This window comes from Protopterus annectens, chromosome 8.part0 (assembly GCF_019279795.1).
Source record: "Protopterus annectens isolate FY-2018-M chromosome 8.part0, PAN1.0, whole genome shotgun sequence".
NCBI lineage: Eukaryota > Metazoa > Chordata > Ceratodontiformes > Protopteridae > Protopterus > Protopterus annectens.
Genome location: NC_056741.1, coordinates 948,644,169 through 948,670,432, shown reverse-complemented (window position 1 = coordinate 948,670,432; position 26,264 = coordinate 948,644,169).

Genomic DNA, 26,264 nt, shown 5'->3' with positions numbered 1-26,264 from the left:
TATGTGTGTCAGACCTTGGATACAGCAGGTATGCAGTTATAATACTAAAATACTGCTGCACGTGTGTGTCAGCCCTTGGATACAGCAGGTATGCAGTTATGATACTAAAATACTGCTGTATGTGTGCATCAGCTATTGGCTACAGCAGACATGCATTTATGATACTAAAATACTGCTGTATGTGTGCGTCAGCCCTTGGATACAGCAGGAATGCAGTTATGATACTAAAATACTGCTGTATGTGTGTGTCAGCCCTTGGATACAGCAGGTATGCAGTTATGATACTAAAATACTGCTGTATGTGTGTGTCAGCCCTTGGATACAGCAGGTATGCAGTTATAATTCTAAAATACTGCTGTATGTGTGTGCCAGCCCTTGGATATAGCAGGTGTGCAGTTACGATGCTAAAATACTGCTGTTTGTGTGTGTCCACCCTTGAATACAGCAGGTATGCAGTTATGATGCTAAAATACTGCTGTACGTGTGTGTCAGACCTTGAATGCAGCAGGTATGCAGTTATGATGCTAAAATACTGCTGTATTTGTGTGTCAACCCTTGGCTACAGCAGGTACACAGTTATGATGCTAAAATACTGCTGTATGTGTGTGTCAGCCCTTGGATACAGCAGGTACGCAGTTATGATGCTAAAATACTGCTGCATGTGTGTCAGCCTTGGATACAGCAGGTATGCAGTTATGATACTAAAATACTGCTGTATGTGTGTGTCAGCCCTTGGATACAGCAGGTATGCAGTTATGATACTAAAATACTGCTGTATGTGTGTGTCAGCCCTTGGATACAGCAGGTACACAGTTATGATGCTAAAATACTGCTGTATGTGTGTGTCAGCCCTTGGATACAGCAGGTATGCAGTTATGATGCTAAAATACTGCTGTATGTGTGTCAGCCCTTGGATACAGCAGGTATGCAGTTATGATGCTAAAATACTGCTGTATGTGTGCATCAGCCCCTGGATACAGCATGTACACAGTTATGATGCTAAAATACTGCTGTATGTGGTTGTCAGACCTTGGATACAGCAGGTACGCAGTTATGATACTAAAATATTGCTGCATGTGTGTTTCAGCCCTTGGATACAGCAGGTACGCAGTTATAATGCTAAAATACTGCTGTATGTGTCAGCCCTTGGATACAGCGGGTATGCAGTTATGATGCTAAAATACTGCTGTATGTGTGCGTCAGCCCTTGGATACAGCAGGAATGCAGTTATGATGCTAAAATACTGCTGTATGTGTGTGTCAGACCTTGGATACAGCAGGTATGCAGTTATGATGCTAAAATGCTGCTGTATCTGTGCGTCAGCCCTTGGATACAGCAGGTATGCAGTTATAATACTAAAATACTGCTGTATGTGTGTGTCAGCCCTTGGAAACAGCAGGTATGCAGTTATAATACTAAAATACTGCTGCACGTGTGTCAGCCATTGGATACAGTTGATATGCAATTATGATACTAAAATACTGATGTATGTGTTTGTCAGCCCTTGGATACAACAGGTGAGCAGTTATGATACTAAAATGGTACTGTATGTGTGTGTCAGCCCTTGGATACAGCAGGTATGCAGTTATGATTCTAAAATATTGCTGCAAGTGTGTGTCAGTCCTTGGATACAGCAGGTATGCAGTTATGATGCTAAAATACTGGTGCATGTGTGAGTCAGCCCTGGGATATAGCAGGAATGCAGTTATGATGCTAAAATACTGCTGTATGTGTGCGTTCACCCTTGGATACAGCAGGTATGCAGTTATGATGCTAAAATACTGCTGTATTTGTGTGTCAACCCTTGGCTACAGCAGGTACACAGTTATGATGCTAAAATACTGATGTATGTGTCAGCCGTTGGATACAGCAGGTATGCAGTTATGATGCTAATATTCTGCTGTATGTGTGTGTCAGCCCTTGGATACAGCAGGTAAGCAGTTATGATGATAAAATACTGCTGTATGTGTGCGTCCACCCTTGGATACAGCAGGTATGCAGTTATGATGCTAAAATACTACTGTATGTGTGTGTCAGACCTTGGATGCAGCAGGTATGCAGTTATGATGCTAAAATACTGCTGTATGTGTGTGTCAGCCCATGGACACAGCAGGTACGCAGTTATAATGCTAAAATACTGCTGTATGTGTGTGTCAGCCCTTGGATACAGCAGGTATGCAGTTATGATACTAAAATACTGCTGTATGTGTGTGTCAGCCCATGGACACAGCAGGTACGCAGTAATGAGGCTAAAATACTGCTGCTTGTGTGTGTCAGCCCTTGGACACAGCAGGTATGCAGTTATGATGCTAAAATACTGCTGTATGTGTGTGTCAGCCCTTGGATACAGCAGGTATGCAGTTTTGATGCTAATATACTGCTGTATGTGTGTGTCAGCCCTTGGATACAGCAGGTAAGCAGTTATGATGCTAAAATACTGCTGTATGTGTGCGTCAGCCCTTGGATACAGCAGGTACACAGTTATGATGCTAAAATACTGCTGTATGTGTGTGTCAGCCCTTGGATACAGCAGGTATGCAGTTATGATACTAAAATACTGCTGTATGTGTGTGTCAGCCCTTGGATACAGCAGGTATGCAGTTATGATGCTAAAATACTGCTGTATGTGTGTATCAGACCTTGGATACAGCAGGTATGCAGTTATGATGCTAAAATACTGCTGTATGTGTGTGTCAGCCCTTGGATACAGCAGGTACGCAGTTATGATGCTAAAATACTGCTGTATGTGTGTGTCAGCCCTTGGATACAGCAGGTATGCAGTTATGATGCTAAAATACTGCTGTATGTGTGTCAGCTCTTGGATACAGCAGGTATGCAGTTATGATGCTAAAATACTGCTGTATGTGTGTCAGATTGGATACAGCAGGTATGCAGTTATGATGCTAAAATACTGCTGTATGTGTGTCAGCCTTGGATACAGCAGGTACAGTTATAATGCTTAAATACTGCTGTATGTGTGTGTCAGCCCTTGGATACAGCAGGTATGCAGTTATGATGCTAAAATACTGCTGTATGTGTGTGTCAGCCCTTGGATACAGCAGGTACGCAGTTATGATGCTTAAATACTGATGTATGTGTGTCAGCTCTTGGATACAGCAGGTATGCAGTTATGATGCTAAAATACTGCTGTATGTGTGTGTCAGCCCTTGGATACAGCAGGTACGCAGTTATGATGCTTAAATACTGATGTATATGTGTGTCAGCTCTTGGATACAGCATGTACGCAATTATAATTCTAAAATACTGCTTTATGTGTATGTCAGCCCTTGGATACAGCAGGCATGCAGTTATGATACTAAAATACTGATGTATATTTGTGTCAGACCTTGAATACAGCAGGTATGCAGTTATGATGCTAAAATACTACTGTATGTGTGTCAGACCTTGGATGCAGGAGGTATGCAGTTATGATGCTAATATTCTGCTGTATGTGTGTGTCAGCCGTTGGATATAGCAGGAATGCAGTTATGATACTAAAATATTGCTGCATGTGTGTTTCAGCCCTTGAATACAGCAGGTATGCAGTTATGATGCTAAAATACTACTGTATGTGTGTCAGACCTTGGATGCAGGAGGTATGCAGTTATGATGCTAATATTCTGCTGTATGTGTGTGTCAGCCCTTGGATACAGCAGGTAAGCAGTTATGATGATAAAATACTGCTGTATGTGTGCGTCCACCCTTGGATACAGCAGGTATGCAGTTATGATGCTAAAATACTGATGTATGTGTGTCAGCCCTTGGATACAGCAGGTAAGCAGTTATGATGATAAAATACTGCTGTATGTGTGCGTCCACCCTTGGATACAGCAGGTATGCAGTTATGATGCTAAAATACTGGTGTATGTGTGTGTGTGAGACCTTGGATGCAGCAGGTATGCATTTATGATGCTAAGATACTGGTGTATGTGTGAGTCAAACCTTGTATACAGCAAGTACGCAATTATGATGCTAATATACTGCTGTATGTGTGTGTCAGCCCTTGGATAGAGCATGTGTGCAGTTATGATTCTAAAATACTGCTGTATGTGTATGTCAGCACTTGGATACAGCAGGTATGCAGTTATGATACTAAAATTCTGCTGTATGTGTGTGTCAGCCCTTGGATACAGCAGGTACGCAGTTATGATGCTAATATGCTGGTGTATATATGTGTCAGCCCTTGGATACAGCAGGTATGCAGTTATGATGCTAATATACTGCTATATGTGTGTGTCAGCCCTTGGATACAGCAGGTACGCAGTTATAATGCTAATATACTGCTGTATATGTGCGTCAGCACTTAGATACAGCAGGTATGCAGTTATGATACTAAAATACTGCTGTATGTGTGTCAGCTCTTAGATACAGCAGGTATGCAGTTATGATACTAAAATACTGCTGTATGTGTGTGTCAGCCTTGGGTACAGCAGGTAAGCAGTTATGATGCTAATATACTGCTGTATGTGTGCTAGCCCTGGGACACAGAAGGTACGCAGTTATGATGCTAAAATACTGCTGTATGTGTGTCAGCCCTTGGATACAGCAGGTATGCAGTTATGATTCTAAAATACTGCTGTATGTGTGTGTCAGCCCTTGGAAATAGCAGGTATGCAGTTATGATACTAAAATACTGGTGTATGTGTGTGTTAGCCTTTGGATACAGCAGGTATGCAGTTATGACACTAAAATACTGATGTATGTATGTGTCAGCCCTTGGATAGAGCAGGTGTGCAGTTATGATACTAAAATACTGTTGTATGTGTGTGTCAGACCTTGGATACAGCAGGTTTGCAATTATGATACTAAAATACTGCTGTATGTGTGTGTCAGCCCTTGGATACAGCAGGTAAGCAGTTATGATGCTAAAATACTGCTGTATGTGTGTGTCAGCCCTTGGATGCAGCAGGTACACAGTTATGATGCTAAAATACTGCTGTATATGTGCATCAGACCTTGGACAGAGCAGGCACGCTGTTATGATACTAAAATACTGCTGTATGTGTGCGTCAGCTTTTGGATATAGCAGGTATGCAGTTATGATACTAAAATGCTACTGTATGTGTGTGTCAGCCCTTGGATATAGCAGGTATGCAGTTATGATACTAAAATTCTTCTGTTTGTGTGTGTCAGCCCTTGGATACAGCAGGTACGCAGTTATGATGCTAATATACTGCTTTATGTGTGTGTCAGCCCTTGGATACAGCATGTATGCAGTTATGATGCTAATATACTGCTTTGTGTGTGCGTCAGCCCTTGGATACAGCAGGTACGTAGTTATGATGCAAAAATACTGATGTATGTGTGTCAGACCTTGGATACAGCTGGTAAGCAGTTATGATGATAAAATACTGCTGTATGTGTGTGAGACCTTGGATGCAGCAGGTATGCAGTTATGATGCTAAAATACTGGTGTACATGTGAGTCAGACCTTGTATACAGCAAGTACGCAGTTATGATGCTAAAATACTGGTGTATGTGTGAGTCAGACCTTGTATACAGCAAGTATGCAGTTATAATACTAAAATACTAATGTATGTGTGTGACAGCCCTTGGATAGAGCAGGTGTGCAGTTATGATTCTAAAATACTGCTGTATGTGTATGTCAGCACTTGGACACTGCAAGTACGCAGTTATGATACTAAAATTCTGCTGTATGTGTGTGTCAGCCCTTGGATACAGCAGGTATGCAGTTATGATACTAAAATCTGCTGTATGTGTGTGTCAGCCCTTGGATACAGCAGGTACGCCGTTATGATACTAAAATACTGCTTTATGTGCTTCTCAGACCTTGGATACAGCAGGCACACAGTTATGATACTAAAAATATTGCTGCATGTGTGTGTCAGTCCTTGGATACAGCAGGTACGCAGTTATGATGCTAAAATACTGCTGTACGTGTGCATCTGCCCTTGGGTACAGCAGGTATGCAGTTATTATAATAAAATACTGCTGTATGTGTGTGTCAGGCTTTGGATACAGCAGGTATGCAGTTATGATGCTAAAATACTGCTGTATGTGTGTGTCAGCCCTTGGACACAGCAGGTACGCAGTAATGAGGCTAATATACTGCTGTATGTGTGTGTCAGCCCTTGGACACAGCAGGTATGCAGTTATGATACTAAAATACTGGTGTATGTGTGTGTTAGCCCTTGGATACAGCAGGTATGCAGTTATGATACTAAAATACTGATGTATGTGTGTGTCAGCCCTTGGATACAGCAGGTACACAGTTATGATGGTAAAATACTACTGTATTTGTGTGTCAGCCCTTGGATACAGCAGGTACGCAGTTATGATGCTAGAATACTGCTGTATGTGTGCGTCAGCCCTTGGATACAGCAGGTATGCAGTTATGATGCTAAAATACTGATGTATTTGTGTCAGACCTTGGATAGAGCAGGTACGCAGTTATAATGCTAAAATACTGATGTATGTGTATGTCAGACCTTGGATACAGCAGGTATGCAGTTATGATACTAAAATACTGCTGTATGTGTTTGTCAGCGCTTGGATACAACAGGTGGGCAGTTATGATGCTAAAATACTGCTGTATGTGTGAGTCAGCTTTTGGACAATGCAAGTACACAGTTATGTTGCTAATATACTGCTGTATGTGTGCGTCAGCTCTTGGATACAGCAGGTATGCAGTTATGATACTAAAATACTGCTGTATGTGTGTGTCTCCTTTGTGATACAGCAGATATGCAGTTATGATACTAAAATACTGCTGTATGTGTGCATCAGCCCTTGGATACAGCAAATATGCAGTTATTATACTAAAATATTGCTGTACGTGTTTGTCAGACCTTTGATACAGCAGGTACGCAGTTATGATACTAAAATATTGCTGCATATGTGTGTCAGCCCTTGGATACAGCAGGTACACAGTTATGATGCTAAAATACTGCTGTATGTGCTTGTCAGACCTTGGATACAGCAGGCACGCAGGTATGATACTAAAGTATTGCTGCATGTGCGTGTCAGCCCTTGGATACAGAAGGTACGCAGTTATGATGTTGTATGTGTGCATCTGCCCTTGGATACAGCAGGTATGCAGTTATTATAATAAAATACTGCTCTATGTGTGTGTCAGACCTTGGATAAAGCAGGTATGCAGTTATGATGCTAAAATACTGCTGTATGTGTGTGTCAGCCCTTGGACACAGCAGGTACGCAGTTATGATGCTAAATTACTGCTGTTATGTGTGCGTCAGCCCTTGGAGACAGCAGGTATGCAATTATGATGCTAAAATACTGCTGTATGTGTGTGTCAGCCCTTGGACACAGCAGACATGCAGTTATGATACTAAAATACTGGTGTATGTGTGTGTTAGCCATTGGATACAGCAGGTATGCAGTTATGATACTAAAATACTGATGTATGTATGGGTCAGCCGTTGGATAGAGCAGGTACACAGTTATGATGCTAAAATACTACTGTATTTGTGTGTCAGCCCTTGGATACAGCAGGTACGCAATTATGATGCTAGAATACTGCTGTATGTGTGCGTCAGCCCTTGGATACAGCAGGTATGCACTTATGATGCTAAAATACTGATGTATGTGTGTCAGACCTTGGATACAGCAGGTATGCAGTTATGATGCTAAAATGCTGCTGTATCTGTGCGTCAGACCTTGAAACTGTAGGTATGCAGTTATGATCTTAAAATGCTGCTGTATGTGTGCGGCAGCCCTTGGATACAGCAGGTATGGAGTTATAATGCTAAAAAACTGTTCCATGTGTGTGTCAGCTCTTGGATACAGCAGGTATGCAGTTATGATGCTAAAATACTGCTGTATGTGTGTGTCAGCCATTGGACACTGCAAGTACACAGTTATGATGCTAATATACTGCTGTATGTGTGCGTCAGCTCTTGGATACAGCAGGTATGCAATTATGATACGAAAATACTGCTGTATGTGTGTGTCAGCTTTGGGATACAGCAGATATGCAGTTATGATACTAAAATACTGCTGTATGTGTGCGTCAGCCCTTGGATACAGCAAATACGCAGTTATTATACTAAAATATTGCCGTACGTGTTTGTCAGACCTTTGATACAGCAGGTACGCAGTTATGATACTAAAATATTGCTGCATGTGTGTGTCAGTCCTTGGATACTACAGGTCCACAGTTATGATGCTAAAATACTGCTGTATGTGTGTGTCAGCCGTTGGATACAGCAGGTATGCAGTTATGATGCTAATATTCTGCTGTATGTGTGTGTCCTCATTTGGATACAGTAGGTACGCAGTTATGATGCTAAAATACTGCTGTATGTGTGTGTCAGAACTTGGATGCAGCAGGTTTGCAGTTATGATGCTAAAATACTGGTTTATGTGTCAGAACTGGGATATAGCAGGAACGCAGTTATGATGCTAAAATACTGCTCTATTTGTGTGTCAACCCTTGGCTACAGCAGGTACACAGTTATGATGCTAAAATACTGCTGTTTGTGTGTGTCAGCCCTTGGATACAGCAGGTACGCAGCTATGATGCTAAAATACTGCTGTATATGTGCATCAGACCTTGGATAGAGCAGGTACGCTGTTATGATACTAAAATACTGTGGCATGTGTGCGTCAGCTTTTGGATATAGCAGATATGCAGTTATGATACTAAAATTCTGCTGTATGTGTGTGTCTGCTCTTGGATACAATAGGTGGGCAATTATGATGCTAAAATACTGCTGTATGTGTGTGTCTGCTCTTGGATACAGCAGGTATGCAGTTATGATACTAAAATACTGCTGTATGTGTGTGTCTCCTTTGGGATACAGCAGGTATGCAGTTATGATACTAAAATACTGCTGTATGTGTGCATCAGCCCTTGGATACAGCAAATATGCAGTTATTATACTAAAATATTGCCGTACGTGTTTGTCAGACCTTTGATACAGCAGGTACGCAGTTATGATACTAAAATATTGCTGCATGTGTGTGTCAGCCCTTGGATACAGCAGGTACACAGTTATGATGCTGTATGTGTGCATCTGCCCTTGGATACAGCAGGTATGCAGTTATTATAATAAAATACTGCTGTATGTGTGTGTCAGCCCTTGGACACAGCAGGTACGCAGTTATGATGCTAACATACTGCTGTTATGTGTGCGTCAGCCCTTGGAGACAGCAGGTATGCAATTATGATGCTAAAATATTGCTGTATGTGTGTGTCAGTCCATGGACACAGCAGGTAAGCAGTAATGATATTAATATACTGCTGTATGTGTGTGTCAGCCCTTGGACACAGCAGGTATGCAGTTATGATACTAAAATACTGGTGTATGTGTGTGTTAGCCCTTGGATACAGCAGGTATGCAGTTATGATACTAAAATACTGATGTATGTATGTGTCAGCCATTGGATAGAGCAGGTGTGCAGTTATGATTCTAAAATACTGCCGTATGTGTGTGCCAGCCCTTGGATACAGCAGGTACGCAGTTATGATGCTAGAATTCTGCTGTATGTGTGCGTCAGCCCTTGGATACAGCAGGTATGCACTTATGATGCTAAAATACTGATGTATGTGTGTCAGACCTTGGATACAGCAGGTATGCAGTTATGATGCTAAAATGCTGCTGTATCTGTGCGTCAGACCTTGACACTGTAGGTATGCAGTTATGATCTTAAAATGCTGCTGTATGTGTGTGGCAGCCCTTGGATACAGCAGGTATGGAGTTATAATGCTAAAAAACTGTTCCATGTATGTGTTAGCTCTTGGATACAGCAAATATGCAGTTATGATGCTAAAATACTGCTGTATGTGTGTGTCAGCGCTTGGATATAGCTGGAAAGCAGTTATGATGTTAAAATACTGCTGTATGTGTGTGTCAGCCATTGGACACTGCAAGTACACAGTTATGATGCTAATGTACTGCTGTATGTGTGCGTCAGCTCTTGGATACAGCAGGTATGCAATTATGATACTAAAATACTGCTGTATGTGTGTGTCAGCTTTAGGATACAGCAGATATGCAGTTATGATACTAAAATACTGCTGTATGTGTGTCAGCCCTTGGATACAGCAAATACGCAGTTATTATACTAAAATATTGCCGTACGTGTTTGTCAGTCCTTTGATACTGCAGGTACGCAGTTATGATAGTAAAATATTGCTGCATGTGTTGTCAGTCCTTGGATACAGTAGGTCCTCAGTTATGATGCTAAAATGCTGCTGTATGTGTGTGTGTCAGCCGTTGGATACAGCAGGTATGCAGTTATGATGCTAATATTCTGCTGTATGTGTGTGTTGGCACTTGGATACAGCAGGTAAGCAGTTATGATGATAAAATACTGCTGTATGTGTGTGTCCAGCCTTCGATACAGCAGGTACACAGTTATGATGCTAAAATACTGCTGTATATGTGCATCAGACCTTGGATAGAGCAGGTACGCTGTTATGATATTAAAATACTGCTGTATGTGTGCGTCAGCTTTTGGATATAGCAGGTATGCAGTTATGATACTAAAATTCTGCTGTATGTGTGTGTGTCAGCCCTTGGATACAGCAGGTACGCAATTATGATGCTAATATAGTGCTGTATGTGTGTGTCAGGCCTTGGATACAGCAGGTACACAGTTATAATGCTAATATACTGCTGTATATGTGCGTCAGCTCTTAGATACAGCAGGTATGCAGTTATGTTACTAAAATAGTGCTGTATGTGTGCGTCAGATCTTACATACAGCAGGTATGCACTTATGATACTAAAATACTGCTGTTAGTGTGTGTTAGCCTTGGGTACAGCAGGTAAGCAGTTATGATGCTAATATACTGCTGTATGTGCGCTAGCCCAGGGATACAGCAGGTATGCAGTTATGATGCTAATATACTGCTGTATATATGTGTCAGCCCTTGGATACAGCAGGTACGCAGTTTTGATGCTAATATACTGCTGTATGTGTGTGTCAGCCTTTGGATACAGCAGGTACACAGTTATAATGCTAATATACTGCTGTATATGTGCATCAGCTCTTAGATACAGCAGGTATGCAGTTAAGTTACAAAATACTGCTGTATGTGTGCGTCAGCTCTTAGATACAGCAGGTATGCAGTTATCATAATAAAATACTGCTGTATGTGTGTGTTAGCCATGGGTACATCAGGTAAGCAGTTATGATGCTAATATACTGCTGTATATGTGCATCAGACCTTGGATAGAGCAGGTACGCTGTTATGATACTTAAATACTGCTGTATGTGTGCGTCAACTTTTGGATATAGCAGGTATGCAGTTATGATACTAAAATGCTACTGTATGTGTGTGTCAGCCCTTGGATACAGCAGGTATGCAGTTATGATACTAAAATTCTTCTGTTTGTGTGTGTCAGCCCTTGGATACAGCAGGTATGCAGTTATGATGCTAATATACTGCTTTATGTGTGTGTCAGCCCTTGGATACAGCATGTATGCAGTTATGATGCTAACATACTGCTTTGTGTGTGCGTCAGCCCTTGGATACAGCAAGTACGTAGTTATGATGCTAAAATACTGATGTATGTGTGTCAGACCTTGGATACAGCTGGTAAGCAGTTATGATGATAAAATACTGCTGTATGTGTGTGTCCACCCTTGGATACAGCAGCTATGCAGTTATGATGCTAAAATACTGCTGTATGTGTGTGTGTGAGACCTTGGATGCAGCAGGTATGCATTTATGATGCTAATATACTGGTGTATGTGTGAGTCAAACCTTGTATACAGCAAGTACGCAATTATGATGCTAATATACTGCTGTATGTGTGTGTCAGCCCTTGGATAGAGCAGGTGTGCAGTTATGATTCTAAAATACTGCTGTATGTGTATGTCAGCACTTGGATACAGCAGGTATGCAGTTATGATACTAAAATTCTGCTGTATGTGTTTGTCAGCCCTTGGATACAGCAGGTACGCAATTGTGATGCTAATATGCTGCTGTATATATGTGTCAGCCCTTGGATACAGCAGGTACGCAATTATGATGCTAATATACTGCTGTATGTGTGTGTCAGCCCTTGGATACAGCAGGTACACAGTTATAATGCTAATATACTGCTGTATATGTGCGTCACCTCTTATATACAGCAGGTATGCAGTTATGTTACTAAAATACTGCTGTATGTGTGCGTCAGCTCTTAGATACGGCAGGTATGCAGTTATGATACTAAAATACTGCTGTATGTGTGTTAGCCTTGGGTACAGCAGGTAAGCAGTTATGATGCTAATATAATGCTGTATGTGCGCTAGCCCTGGGATACAGCAGGTACGCAGTTATGATGCTAATATACTGCTTTATGTGTGTTTCAGCCCTTGGATACAGCATGTATGCAGCTATGATGCTAAAATACAGCTGTATGTGTGTGTCAGCCCTTGGACATAGCAGGTATGCAGTTATGATACTAAAATACTGGTGTAAGTGTGTGTTAGCCCTTGGATACAGCAGGTATGCAGTTATGATACTAAAATACTGATGTATGTATGTGTCAGCCGTTGGATAGAGCAGGTGTGCAGTTATGATTCTAAAATACTGCTGTATGTGTGCGTCAGCTCTTAGATACAGGAGGTATGCAGTTATGATACTAAAATACTGCTGTATGTGTGCATCAGCCCTTGGATACAGCAAATATGCAGTTATTATACTAAAATATTGCTGTACGTGTTTGTCAGACCTTTGATACAGCAGGTACGCAGTTATGATACTAAAATATTGCTGCATATGTGTGTCAGCCCTTGGATACAGCAGGTACACAGTTATGATGCTAAAATACTGCTGTATGTGCTTGTCAGACCTTGGATACAGCAGGCACGCAGGTATGATACTAAAGTATTGCTGCATGTGCGTGTCAGCCCTTGGATACAGAAGGTACGCAGTTATTAAAATAAAATACTGCTGTATGTGTGCATCTGCCCTTGGATACAGCAGGTATGCAGTTATTATAATAAAATACTGCTCTATGTGTGTGTCAGCCCTTGCAGACAGCAGGTATGCAATTATGATGCTAAAATACTGCTGTATGTGTGTGTCAGCCCTTGGACACAGCAGGCATGCAGTTATGATACTAAAATACTGGTGTATGTGTGTGTTAGCCATTGGATACAGCAGGTATGCAGTTATGATACTAAAATACTGATGTATGTATGGGTCAGCCGTTGGATAGAGCAGGTACACAGTTATGATGCTAAAATACTACTGTATTTGTGTGCCAGCCCTTGGATACAGCAGGTACGCCGTTATGATGCTAGAATACTGCTGTATGTGTGCGTCAACCCTTGGATACAGCAGGTATGCACTTATGATGCTAAAATACTGATGTATGTGTGTCAGACCTTGGATACAGCAGGTATGCAGTTATGATGCTAAAATGCTGTTGTATCTGTGCGTCAGACCTTGAAACTGTAGGTATGCAGTTATGATCTTAAAATGCTGCTGTATGTGTGCGGCAGCCCTTGGATACAGCAGTTATGGAGTTATAATGCTAAAAAACTGTTCCATGTGTGTGTCAGCTCTTGGATACAGCAGGTATGCAGTTATGATGTTAAAATACTGCTGTATGTGTGTGTCAGCTTTGGGATACAGCAGATATGCAGTTATGATACTAAAATACTGCTGTATGTGTGCGTCAGCCCTTGGATACAGCAAATACGCAGTTATTATACTAAAATATTGCCGTACGTGTTTGTCAGACCTTTGATACAGCAGGTACGCAGTTATGATACTAAAATATTGCTGCATGTGTGTGTCAGTCCTTGGATACAGCAGGTCCACAGTTATGATGCTAAAATACTGCTGTATGTGTGTGTCAGCCGTTGGATACAGCAGGTATGCAGTTATGATGCTAATATTCTGCTGTATGTGTGCGTCCTCATTTGGATACAGTAGGTACGCAGTTATGATGCTAAAATACTGCTGTATGTGTGTGTCAGAACTTGGATGCAGCAGGTTTGCAGTTATGATGCTAAAATACTGGTTTATGTGTGTCAGAACTGGGATATAGCAGGAACGCAGTTATGATGCTAAAATACTGCTCTATTTGTGTGTCAACCCTTGGCTACAGCAGGTACACAGTTATGATGCTAAAATACTGCTGTTTGTGTGTGTCAGCCCTTGGATACAGCAGGTACGCAGCTATGATGCTAAAATACTGCTGTATATGTGCATCAGACCTTGGATAGAGCAGGTACGCTGTTATGATACTAAAATACTGTGGCATGTGTGCGTCAGCTTTTGGATATAGCAGATATGCAGTTATGATACTAAAATTCTGCTGTATGTGTGTGTCAGCCCTTGGATACAGCAGGTGTGCAGTTATGATACTAAAATTCTGCTGTATGTGTATGTCAGCCCTTGGATACAGCAGGTACACAGTTATAATGCTAATATACTGCTGTATATGTGCGTCAGCTCGTAGATACAGCAGGTATGCAGTTATGATACTAAAATACTGCTGTATGTGTGTTAGCCTTGGGTACAGCAGGTAAGCAGTTTTGATGCTAATATACTGCTGTATGTGCGCTAGCCCTGGGATACAGCAGGTACGCAGTTATGATGCTAATATACTGCTTTATGTGTGTGTCAGCCCTTGGATACAGCATGTATGCAGTTATGATGCTAAAATACTGCTGTATGTGTGTGTCAGCCCTTGGACACAGCAGGTACGCAGTTATGATGCTAACATACTGCTGTTATGTGTGCGTCAGCCCTTGGAGACAGCAGGTATGCAATTATGATGCTAAAATACTGCTGTATGTGTGTGTCAGTCCATGAACACAGCAGCTAAGCAGTAATGATGTTAATATACTGCTGTATCTGTGTGTCAGCCCTTGGACACAGCAGGTATGCAGTTATGATACTAAAATACTGGTATATGTGCATGTCAGCCCTTGGATACAGCAGGTACGCAGTTATGATGATAAAATACTGCTGTATGTATGTGTCAGCCGTTGGTTTGAGCAGGTGTGCAGTTATGATTCTAAAATACTGCTGTATGTGTGTGTCAGGCCTTGGATACAGCAGGTATGCAGTTATGATGCTAAAATACTGCTGTATGTGTGTGTCATCCCTTGGACACAGCAGGTACGCAGTAATTATGCTAATATACTGCTGTATGTGTGTGTCAGCCCTTGGACACAGCAGGTATGCAGTTATGATACTAAAATACTGGTGTATGTGTGTGTTAGCCCTTGGATACTCAGGTATGCAGTTATGATACTAAAATACTGATGTATGTGTGTGTCAGCCCTTGGATACAGCAGGTACGCAGTTATGATGCTAGAATACTGCTGTATGTGTGCGTCAGCCCTTGGATACAGCAGGTATGCAGTTATGATGTTAAAATACCGATGTATGTGTGTCAGACCTTGGATAGAGCAGGTACGCAGTTATAATGCTACAATACTGATGTATGTGTATGTCAGACCTTGGATACAGCAGGTAATGAGTTATGATGCTAAAATACTGCTGTATATGTGTGTCAGACCTTGGATACTCAGGTATGCAGTTATGATACTAAAATATTGCTGTATGTGTTTGTCAGCCCTTGGATACAATAGGTGGGCAGTTATGATGCTAAAATACTGCTGTATGTGTGCGTCTGCTCTTGGATACAGCAGGTATGCAGTTATGATACTAAAATACTGCTGTATGTGTGTGTCTCCTTTGGGATACAGCAGGTATGCAGTTATGATACTAAAATACTGCTGTATGTGTGCATCAGCCCTTGGATACAGCAAATATGCAGTTATTATACTAAAATATTGCCGTACGTATTTGTCAGACCTTTGATACAGCAGGTACGCAGTTATGATACTAAAATATTGCTGCATGTGCGTGTCAGCCCTTGGATACAGCAGGTACACAGTTATGATGCTGTATGTGTGCATCTGCCCTTGGATACAGCAGGTATGCAGTTATTATAATAAAATACTGCTGTATGTGTGTGTCAGACCTTGGATGCAGCAGGTATGCAGTTATGATGCTAAAATACTGCTGTATGCATGTGTCAGCCCTTGGACACAGCAGGTACGCAGTTACGATGCTAACATACTGCTGTTATGTGTGCGTCAGCCCTTGGAGACAGCAGGTATGCAGTTATGATGCTAAAATACTGCTGTATGTGTGTCAGTCCTTGGACACAGCAGGTAAGAAGTTATGATACTAAAATGCTGCTGTATGTGTGTGTCAGCCCTTGGATACAGCAGGTATGCAGTTATGATACTAAAATTCTGCTGTATGTGTGTGTCAGCCCTTGGATACAGCAGGTATGCAGTTATGATGCTAGAATACTGCTGTATGTGTGCGTCAGCCCTTGGATACAGCAGGTACACAGTTATGATGCTAAAATACTGCTGTATATGTGCATCAGCCATTGGATACAGCAGGTGCGCAATTATGATGCTAATATACTGCTGTATGTGTGTCAGCCCTTGGATACAGCATGTACACAGTTATAATGCTAATATACTGCTGTATATGTGCGTCAGCTCTTAGATACAGCAGGTATGCAGTTATGTTACTAAAATACTGCTGTATGTGTGCGTCAGCTCTTAGATACAGCAGGTATGCTGTTATGATACTAAAATACTGCCCTATGTGTGTGTCAGCCCTTGGACACAGCAGGTACGCAGTTATGATGCTAACATACTGCTGTTATGTGTGCGTCAGCCCTTGGAGACAGCAGGTATGCAATTATGATGGTAAAATACTGCTGTATGTGTGTGTCAGCCCTTGGATACAGCAGGTACACAGTTATGATGCTAAAATACTGTTGTATGTGCTTGTCAGACCTTGGATACAGCAGGCACGCAGGTATGATACTAAAATATTGCTGCATGTGCGTGTCAGCCCTTGGATACAGCAGGTACGCAGTTATGATGCTGTATGTGTGCATCTGCCCTTGGATACAGCAGGTATGCAGTTATTATAATAAAATACTGCTGTATGTGTGTGTCAGACCTTGGATACAGCAGGTATGCAGTTATGATGCTAAAATACTGCTGTATGTGTGTGTCAGCCCTTGGACACAGCAGGTACGCAGTTATGATGCTAACATACTGCTGTTATGTGTGCGTCAGCCCTTGGAGACAGCAGGTATGCAATTATGATGCTAAAATACTGCTGCATGTGTGTGTCAGTCCATGGACACAGCAGGTAAGAAGTAATGATGCTAATATACTGCTGTATGTGTGTGTCAGCCCTTGGACACAGCAGGTATGCAGTTATGATACTAAAATACTGGTGTATGTGTGTGTTAGCCCTTGGATACAGCAGGTATGCAGTTATGATACTAAAATACTGATGTATGTATGGGTCAGCCGTTGGATAGAGCAGGTGTGCAGTTATGATTCTAAAATACTGCCGTATGTGTGTGTCAGCCCTTGGATACAGCAGGTACACAGTTATGATGCTAAAATACTACTGTATTTGTGTGTCAGCCCTTGGATACAGCAGGTACGCAGTTATGATGCTAGAATACTGCTGTATGTGTGCGTCAGCCCTTGGATACAGCAGGTATGCACTTATGATGCTAAAATACTGATGTATGTGTGTCAGACCTTGGATACAGCAGGTAAGCAGTTATGATGATAAAATACTGCTGTATGTGTGCGTCCACCCTTGGATACAGCAGGAACACAGTTATGATGCTAAAATACTGCTGTATGTGTGTGTCAGCCCTTGGATACAGCAGGTACGCAGTTATGATGCTAAAATACTGCTGTATATGTGCATCAGCCATTGGATACAGCAGGTGCGCAATTATGATGCTAATATACTGCTGTATGTGTGTGTCAGCCCTTGGATACAGCATGTACACAGTTATAATGCTAATATACTGCTGTATATGTGCGTCAGCTCTTAGATACAGCAGGTATGCAGTTATGTTACTAAAATACTGCTGTATGTGTGCGTCAGCTCTTAGATACAGCAGGTATGCTGTTATGATACTAAAATACTGCTGTATGTGTGTTAGCCTTGGGTACAGCAGGTAAGCAGTTATGATGCTAATATACTGCTGTATGTGCGCTAGCCCTGGGATACAGCAGGTACGCAGTTATGATGCTAATATACTGCTTTATGTGTGTGTCAGCCCTTGGATACAGCATGTATGCAGTTATGATGCTAAAATACTGCTGTATGTGTGTCAGCCCTTGGATACAGCATGTATGCAGTTATGATGCTAACATACTGCTGTTATGTGTGCGTCAGCCCTTGGAGACAGCAGGTATGCAATTATGATGCTAAAATACTGCTGTATGTGTGTGTCAGTCCATGGACACAGCAGGTAAGCAGTAATGATATTAATATACTGCTGTATGTGTGTGTCAGCCCTTGGACACAGCAGGTATGCAGTTATGATACTAAAATACTGGTGTATGTGTGTGTTAGCCCTTGGATACAGCAGGTATGCAGTTATGATACTAAAATACTGATGTATGTATGTGTCAGCCATTGGATAGAGCAGGTGTGCAGTTATGATTCTAAAATACTGCCGTATGTGTGTGCCAGCCCTTGGATACAGCAGGTACGCAGTTATGATGCTAGAATACTGCTGTATGTATGCGTCAGCCCTTGGATACAGCAGGTATGCACTTATGATGCTAAAATACTGATGTATGTGTGTCAGACCTTGGATACAGCAGGTATGCAGTTATGATGCTAAAATGCTGCTGTATCTGTGCGTCAGACCTTGACACTGTAGGTATGCAGTTATGATCTTAAAATGCTGCTGTATGTGTGCGGCAGCCCTTGGATACAGCAGGTATGGAGTTATAATGCTAAAAAACTGATCCATGTATGTGTTAGCTCTTGGATACAGCAAATATGCAGTTATGATGCTAAAATACTGCTGTATGTGTGTGTCAGCCCTTGGATACAGCAGGTATGCAGTTATGATGCTAATATACTGCTGTATGTGCGCTAGCCCTGGGATACAGCAGGTCCACAGTTATGATGCTAATATACTGCTTTATGTGTGTGTCAGCCCTTGGATACAGCATGTATGCAGTTATGATGCTAATATACTGCTTTGTGTGTGCGCCAGCCCTGATACAGCAGGTAATGTAGTTATGATACTGAAAGTCTGGCTGTGTGTGTCAGCCGCTGGATACAGCAGACGCAGTTATGATACTCAATATACTGCTGTATGTGTGTGTCAGCCTTGGATATAGCAGGTAACGCAGTTATGATAATAATACTAATATACTGCTGTATGTATGTGTCAGCCCTGATACAGCAGGTACGCAGTTATGATACTAAAATATTGCTGCATGTGTGTGTCAGCCCTTGGATACAGCAGGTACACAGTTATGATGCTAAAATACTGCTGTATGTGTAAGTCAGCCCTTGGATACAGCAGGTACACAGCTATGATAGCTAAAATACTGCTGTATGTGTGTGTCAGCCCTTGATACAGCAGGTGCACAGTTATGATGCTAAAATATTTCTGTATGTGTGCTGCCAGCCCTTGGATACAGCAAGAATGCGGTTATGATACTAAAATACTACCGCTTATATGAGGCAACTTTGTTCATAGGTTCATAGGTATATAGGGTGGTTCTCTGTGGCAACTTTTAGACTATTTGAATGGATGGAGTTTCAAAACTAGCATGACAATGGTAACTTTATATTTCGCAATTCCAATATCCAAAAATGAGATGAGAAAATATGTGTAATTAAATATTTCCCAAATACATGCAGGTCATGGTGCTGGACCTCGGTGAATTTACAGTTACCCATTCATTCATCCAACTTTACATTTGAATAGAGTAAGACAGGTGGTTTTTATGTGGAGTGGAAAATAATGTTTCCATAGAAGTGGTGGAAGTCCCTGTGAGCACATACCTAGCCCTCCAACATGTTCTGTTAATTTTGCAGATTAGATTTACATCCCTTGTAAGATCTTATTCCTCTGATTTAACCCAGGTACATTTGTTACTTCAAGATAGGCTCTTACTACATGTTGAACTATAAAGACTTTTGTATTTTGACATAAGCTACACAAGTCTCTAACCCTCGCTCTGACAGCAAAAAGCAACAATCTACCTATTATTTCTTCCATATATCTAATCCCATCCCAAAACTGCAAACCACAGATGGTGAATTTTTATTTTATATATATATATATATATATATATATATATATATATATATATATATATATATATATATATATTGTTTATTTATTTTATTTACCTCAACAAGCCTTACACTGACATAGATACTGAGAATGTATGAACTGATAACTGTATGTGGCTTCTCACTATAATTTGTATAATCAAAAGCATAAAAATTATCCTTTAAATTCTAGGCTTAATTTGTTAACTGGATAAACTTAATAAGCACAGCTGTCTGTCTATAATGTAACTTTGATTAGTGACTAAGTGGCCTGTAGAATCAAATCATGTACTACAAGACAATGTTTGTTAGCAGCTCGCCAGCCCAATCCCGTCCACTAAGCTAGAAATATGTAACAATGTATCTACCTATGCAGAAAATTTAGGGTGGAAATATAATTTCAAAGGTATTTGATGTGCGCATTATTACCGCCAAAGGGATTTTGTAAACAGATCACATCATGAGTTTGCCCTTAAGGTGTACTCCACTCCCACGAGCTCATATAGGGGAATCAGCAGTACTATTTTCAAATACCTGGGCAAGTATTTCTTTATACCAGAGAAGGGTAGTTGTTATTTATTTGACACTGATGAACTGAACAATTTAAAATGGACCCTCCTGCATGAAGCATAGATCATCATTGTGTTAGAACTCTGAAAGTTCTCAAATGCTTTTACTTCTTTGTCATTTTCACCCATAAGTATGTACAGCTTCCATTCAGACATGAGACAAAACACTGGTCTAATTTATCAACAAGCACTATCACATAAATAAGCTATTACTCCTGTATTGTTACAGTCACTAGAAATAACACACACTCAGTGATCCACCCTTAACAAGGCTGTGTTTATTTTCAAAACTGAATCTCAGGCCCGAAAAATGCTATGATTCTATGTGAAAATATTAGCAAAATACTTTTCTTCCTTCTGGCTTTCATGGAAAATATCCAGCCAGCAAGCACCGACTCCTATTCTCAGAATGTCTCTGTATGTTTTGCCACTGCACCCTCCCCAGAACCTTCTATTCAATGTTTCAAAGATTTCATATGGCTGTCCCATGACCGATGTCCTAATTAGCATACAAAAGCTTCCAGTTACTGCCAGTACATGCTGGACGCCACACATATGTGGTCTGATAACGTCAGCCAGCAAAAGGACGTGTCCACATGTACCATCCTTGTGAACTTTTCTACCACCATTTGAAAGGTTGACTCCACAGGCTGCCCTGCAGTCAGATTCTGTGTGTTGCTGCTTAGCTTCAGCTTCAGTACATCTGACTGCACAAGTGAGAGTTCCAGGGCCTTCCAAGCTAAATCTGAAGAGGTGAAGATGAAAACAAAGGCCTTGAAACCTCTAGAATTGTGCCTTCCTTTACCTCTTACCTCCAATGTGTCCCCTTGAGGTCAGTGAAGACCCAGCTGTGCTGGTCGGGAGGTCAGGGTTTGCTTTGGGGATTTTGGGAAGAATACTGCTGTATGCATGTGTCAGCCCTTGGATACAGCGGGTAAGCAGTTATGATGATAAAATACTGCTATATGTGTGCGTCCACCCATGAATACAGCAGGTATGCAGTCATGATGCTAAAATACTGCTGTATGTGAGTGTCAGACCTTGGATGCAGCAGGTATGCAGTTATAATGCTAAAATACTGCTGTATGTGAGTCATCCCTGGGATATAGAAGGAACGCAGTTATGATGCTAAAGTACTGCTGTATGTGTGTGTCAACCCTTGGCTACAGCAGATACACAGTTATGATGCTAAAATACTGCTGTATGTGTGTGTCAGCCCTTGGATACAGCAAGTACACAGTTATGATGCTAAAATACTGCTGTATGTGTGCATCAGACCTTGGATAGAGCAGGTGCGCTGTTATGATACTTAAATACTGCTGTTTGTGTGCGTCAGCTTTTGGATATAGCAGGTATGCAGTTATGATACTAAAATTCTGCTGTATGTGTGTGTCAGCCCTTGGATACAGCAGGTACACAGTTATGATGCTAATATACTGCTGTATGTGTGTGTCAGCCCTTGGATACAGCAGGTACACAGTTATGATGCTAATATACTGCTGTATGTGTGTGTCAGCCCTTGGATACAGCAGGTACGCAGTTATAATGCTAATATACTGCTGTATATGTGCGTCAGCTCTTAGATACAGCAGGTATGCAGTTATGATACTAAAATACTGCTGTATGTGTGTGTCAGCCCTTGGATACAGCAGGTACACAGTTTTGATACTAATATACTGCTGTATGTGGGTGTCAGCCCTTGGATACAGCAGGTACGCAGTTATGATGCCAAAATACTACTGTATGCATGTGTCAGTCCTTGGATACAGCAGGTGTGCAGTTATAAGTTCATAGGTTCATAGGTTCATACTAGGCTATCTGCCCTGGGGCAATTATAAGCCTAGCCCGATTCTGTATGGCTTATGCCACCCCTTGATTTGAGTATACTGTGCCCTTTTTAAGGTTTCGTTTACTGTGCCTCTGTCTAATAGTGACATGGGAGTAATCCCTGGGACAAACCTATGATCCCCCCATCCACCTATCGAGATTCTTCTTGAAGAGATTCAGTGAGGTGCTCTGCCTCACATGAACTGGAATTCTATTCCAGAGCGAATCGACCCTCTGGGTTATGAACCTGTCCCTCCAGCAAGTTCTATTTATTTCTGTGCTGAGGTTCAAGTCCCTCGACCGTGTGGCTCTAAGGGATTTAGATTTACTGAGGTGGAGCATGTCCATTAATTCTGGATCTGATATGGCTTTGTATGTAAGGCATAGATCGACTCGAAGTAGGCGGTATGCAACTGAGTAAATCTGGAGTTTTTTTAACTGAGCAGCATATGGCATCTGTTTGAGACCCTTGATCCTCTTGGTGAGATACTTTTGGGGTCTTTCTAATTGCTGCAGGTGTCGGGTAAGGTACATCCCAAAAGGGGCATTGTATTCTATGATGGGCCTGATGAGGGATGAATAAAGGGGCACGATTACCTCTCTTGATCTAGATGTTAAACCCTTCGTGATGAGGTGGGCTATGTAGAAGGTCTTTATAACCACTTTGGCAATGTGGTTTTCAAAGGAGAGATTGCTGTCAACTTGGGCCCCCAGGTCCCTAATAACTTTTTCTGTACTTAAAGGGGTTTCTGCCTATGTGGTAATTTTTGGGCACATTGTTTTTGCCAAAGGGTATGACTATACATTTTTTGGCATTTAGCTTTAAACCATGGCGCTGGCACCAGTTATCTGTCTCTGTGAGACCTTTTTGAAGGATGTTTGTGTCAGCTGGAGAGTTGATTATGGCGCCCAGTTTGCAGTCGTCTGCGAACTTGGTGAGCCATAGTCCTCCCACGTTTGCCTGTACCTCAGAAAAGTATATACCGAACAAGAGTGGTCCCAGGACAGAACCCTGTGGGATGCCACTTGTGACGGGTTTCGAGTCAGACATGGCTCCAGCAACTCTCACTCTGTGGGTTCTGTCTTTGAGCCAGTTTGCGACCCATCTTGTGACATAGGGGTTTATATTTAAGCTGGATAGCTTATCTATGATGCCCGAGTGGGGTATTGTGTCAAATGCCTTTGCAAGGTCCAGATAGGCTGTGTGGACTACCTTCCCTTCATCTATGGCTTTGGTGACTGTTTCGAAGAAGTCAACCAGGTTCAAAAGGCAGGATCTGCCCTTGACAAAGCCAAACTGGGTAGGATCTAGTGTCTGTAGGTCCCCAATGTCTTTGTTTATGAGCTCCATGATGATCCTCTCCATAGCCTTACAGACTAAGCTAGTCAGGCTTATGGGGCGATAGTTTCCAGGGTCCGTAGAGGCTCCACCTTTGTGGAGTGGGACCACTGTTGCTGTACGCCATTCTGTGGGCACATATCCTGTAGTGAGTCTGAGATTGTATAGCTGTTTTATTTGAGGGATTAGTTCCTCTTGTAGTTCATGTAGGACGCAACCTGGGACGCCATCTGGTCTCATGGAAGCAGTGTTTTTTGCTTTGGAGAGGGCAGCCTTCACCTGAGCATCAGAGATGTTTGGGAGGCAGCCCTCTGCTGGGATAGATACTTGCTCTTTTGGGGGGGAGGGGGTGGATAAGTTTGCACTGAACCTGTCTGCCAGGATATTGGCGATGTCTGTGGGTTCAGTGTATTTTTTGTCGATTAGAATCAACTCAGAACAAGTCTGGGAGTTGCATCCCAGGTTTCTAACATAACTGAAAAAAGCCTTATGATTGTCTTTGGTGTCCTGTGCAATTTGTCTCTCGAAACTGGCCTTGGAGGATTTTATGAGGGATCGTAATTTTTTGCTAGTACTGATCAGAGATGCCTTCCCTATTAGGGATTTTGCTCTATCATGTAGTAGCTTCCTCCTTCTGTTGTACAGTTTATTTATGGCAGGGGTCCACTAGACTGGATGCCTGCCTTTGGATGATTGGGTCTTGGTTTTGTTTGGGATAGCATGATCCATGCATTCCTGGAGATGTCCGTAGAATGCATTTATATAGGATTTTGCAATTTGGGCCATAGTTTCCACTGGCCCTGGGGCCTTGAAGGATTCCACTTTGGTTTTGAGAAGTGAAAAGTTTGCTTTTGAGAAGTTTTTCACTGTGGTTTTCTGGGCTGGGGGTGGGGTCGGGATGTGGACATCCAGTGAAATTAATTTATGGTCTGATCTTACCAATGAGGGATATACTTCTGGTACTGCTGATGATGCTTTATGATGCTAAAATACTGCTGTATGTGTGTGTCAGCCCTTGGATACAGCAGGTACACAGTTATGATGCTAAAATACTGCTGTATGTGTGTGTGTCAGCCATTGGATACAGCAGGTATGCAGTTATGATGCTAATATTCTGCTGTATGTGTGTGTCAGCCCTTGGATACAGCAGGTAAGCAGTTATGATGATAAAATACTGCTGTATGTGTGCGTCCACCCTTGAATACAGCAGGTATGCAGTTATGATGCTAAAATACTGCTGTATGTGTGTGTCAGACCTTGGATGCAGCAGGTATGCAGTTATGATGCTAAAATACTGGTGTACTTGTGTGTCAGACCTTGGATGCAGCAAGTATGCAGTTATGATGCTAAAATACTGCTGTATGTGTGAGTCAGCCCTGGGATATAGCAGGAACGCAGTTATGATGCTAAAATACTGCTGTATGTGTGTGTCAACCCTTGGATACAGCAGGTACACAGTTATAGGTTCATAGGCTCATACTAGGCTATCTGCCCTAGGGCATTTATAGCCTGAGTGTGTTTGGCTTTTGCCACCCATTTTAAATTAATTTTGCTATGCCCTTTTTCGAGGTTAGTATACTGTGCCTCTGTCTAACAGTGACACAGAAGTGATACCCGGGGTAAACCTATGATCTCCCATCCACTCATCAAGATTCCTCTTAAAGAGAGTCAATGAGGGAATCTGCCTAACCTGGACTGGGATTTTATTCCAGAGTGAAGGGAGCCTCTGGGTTATGAATCTGTCCCTCCAGCATGTCCTATTTATTTCATTGCTGAGGTTCAAGTCTCTCGAGCGCCTAGCTCGAATGGGATTTGGATTTTCTGAGGTGCAGCATGTCCATTAATTCCAGGTTGGACATGGCTTTATACATCAGGCACAGATTGCCTCTGAGCAGGCGGTATGCCACTGAGTAGAGCTGGAGTTTCTTTAACCGGGTAGCATATGGCATCTGTTTGAGCCCTTTGATCCTCTTGGTGAGGTACTTTTGGGGTCTTTCCAGTTGCTGCAGGTGTCTGGTAAGGTACATCCCAAAAGGGATATTGTACTCAATTATGGGCCTGATGAGGGATGAGTAAAGAGGCACGATGACCTCCCCTGATCTAGATGTGAATCCCTTCATGATTAGGTGGGCTATATAAATGTTTTTCTAACCACTTTGGCCATGTGGTTGTCAAATGAGAGATTGCTATCAACTTGGGTCCCCAGGTCCCTAATTACTTCTTCTGTACTTAATGGATTACCACCTATGTGGTAATTTGTGGGCACTTTGTTTTTGTCAAAGGGGATGACTATACACTTTTTGACGTTTAGCTTGAGGCCATGGCTCTGGCACCAGTTGTCTGTTTCTATGAGGCCCTTTTGGAGAATGCTTGTGTCAGCTGGAGAGTTGACTATGGTGCCCAGTTTGCAGTCATCTGCAAACTTGGTCAGCCATAG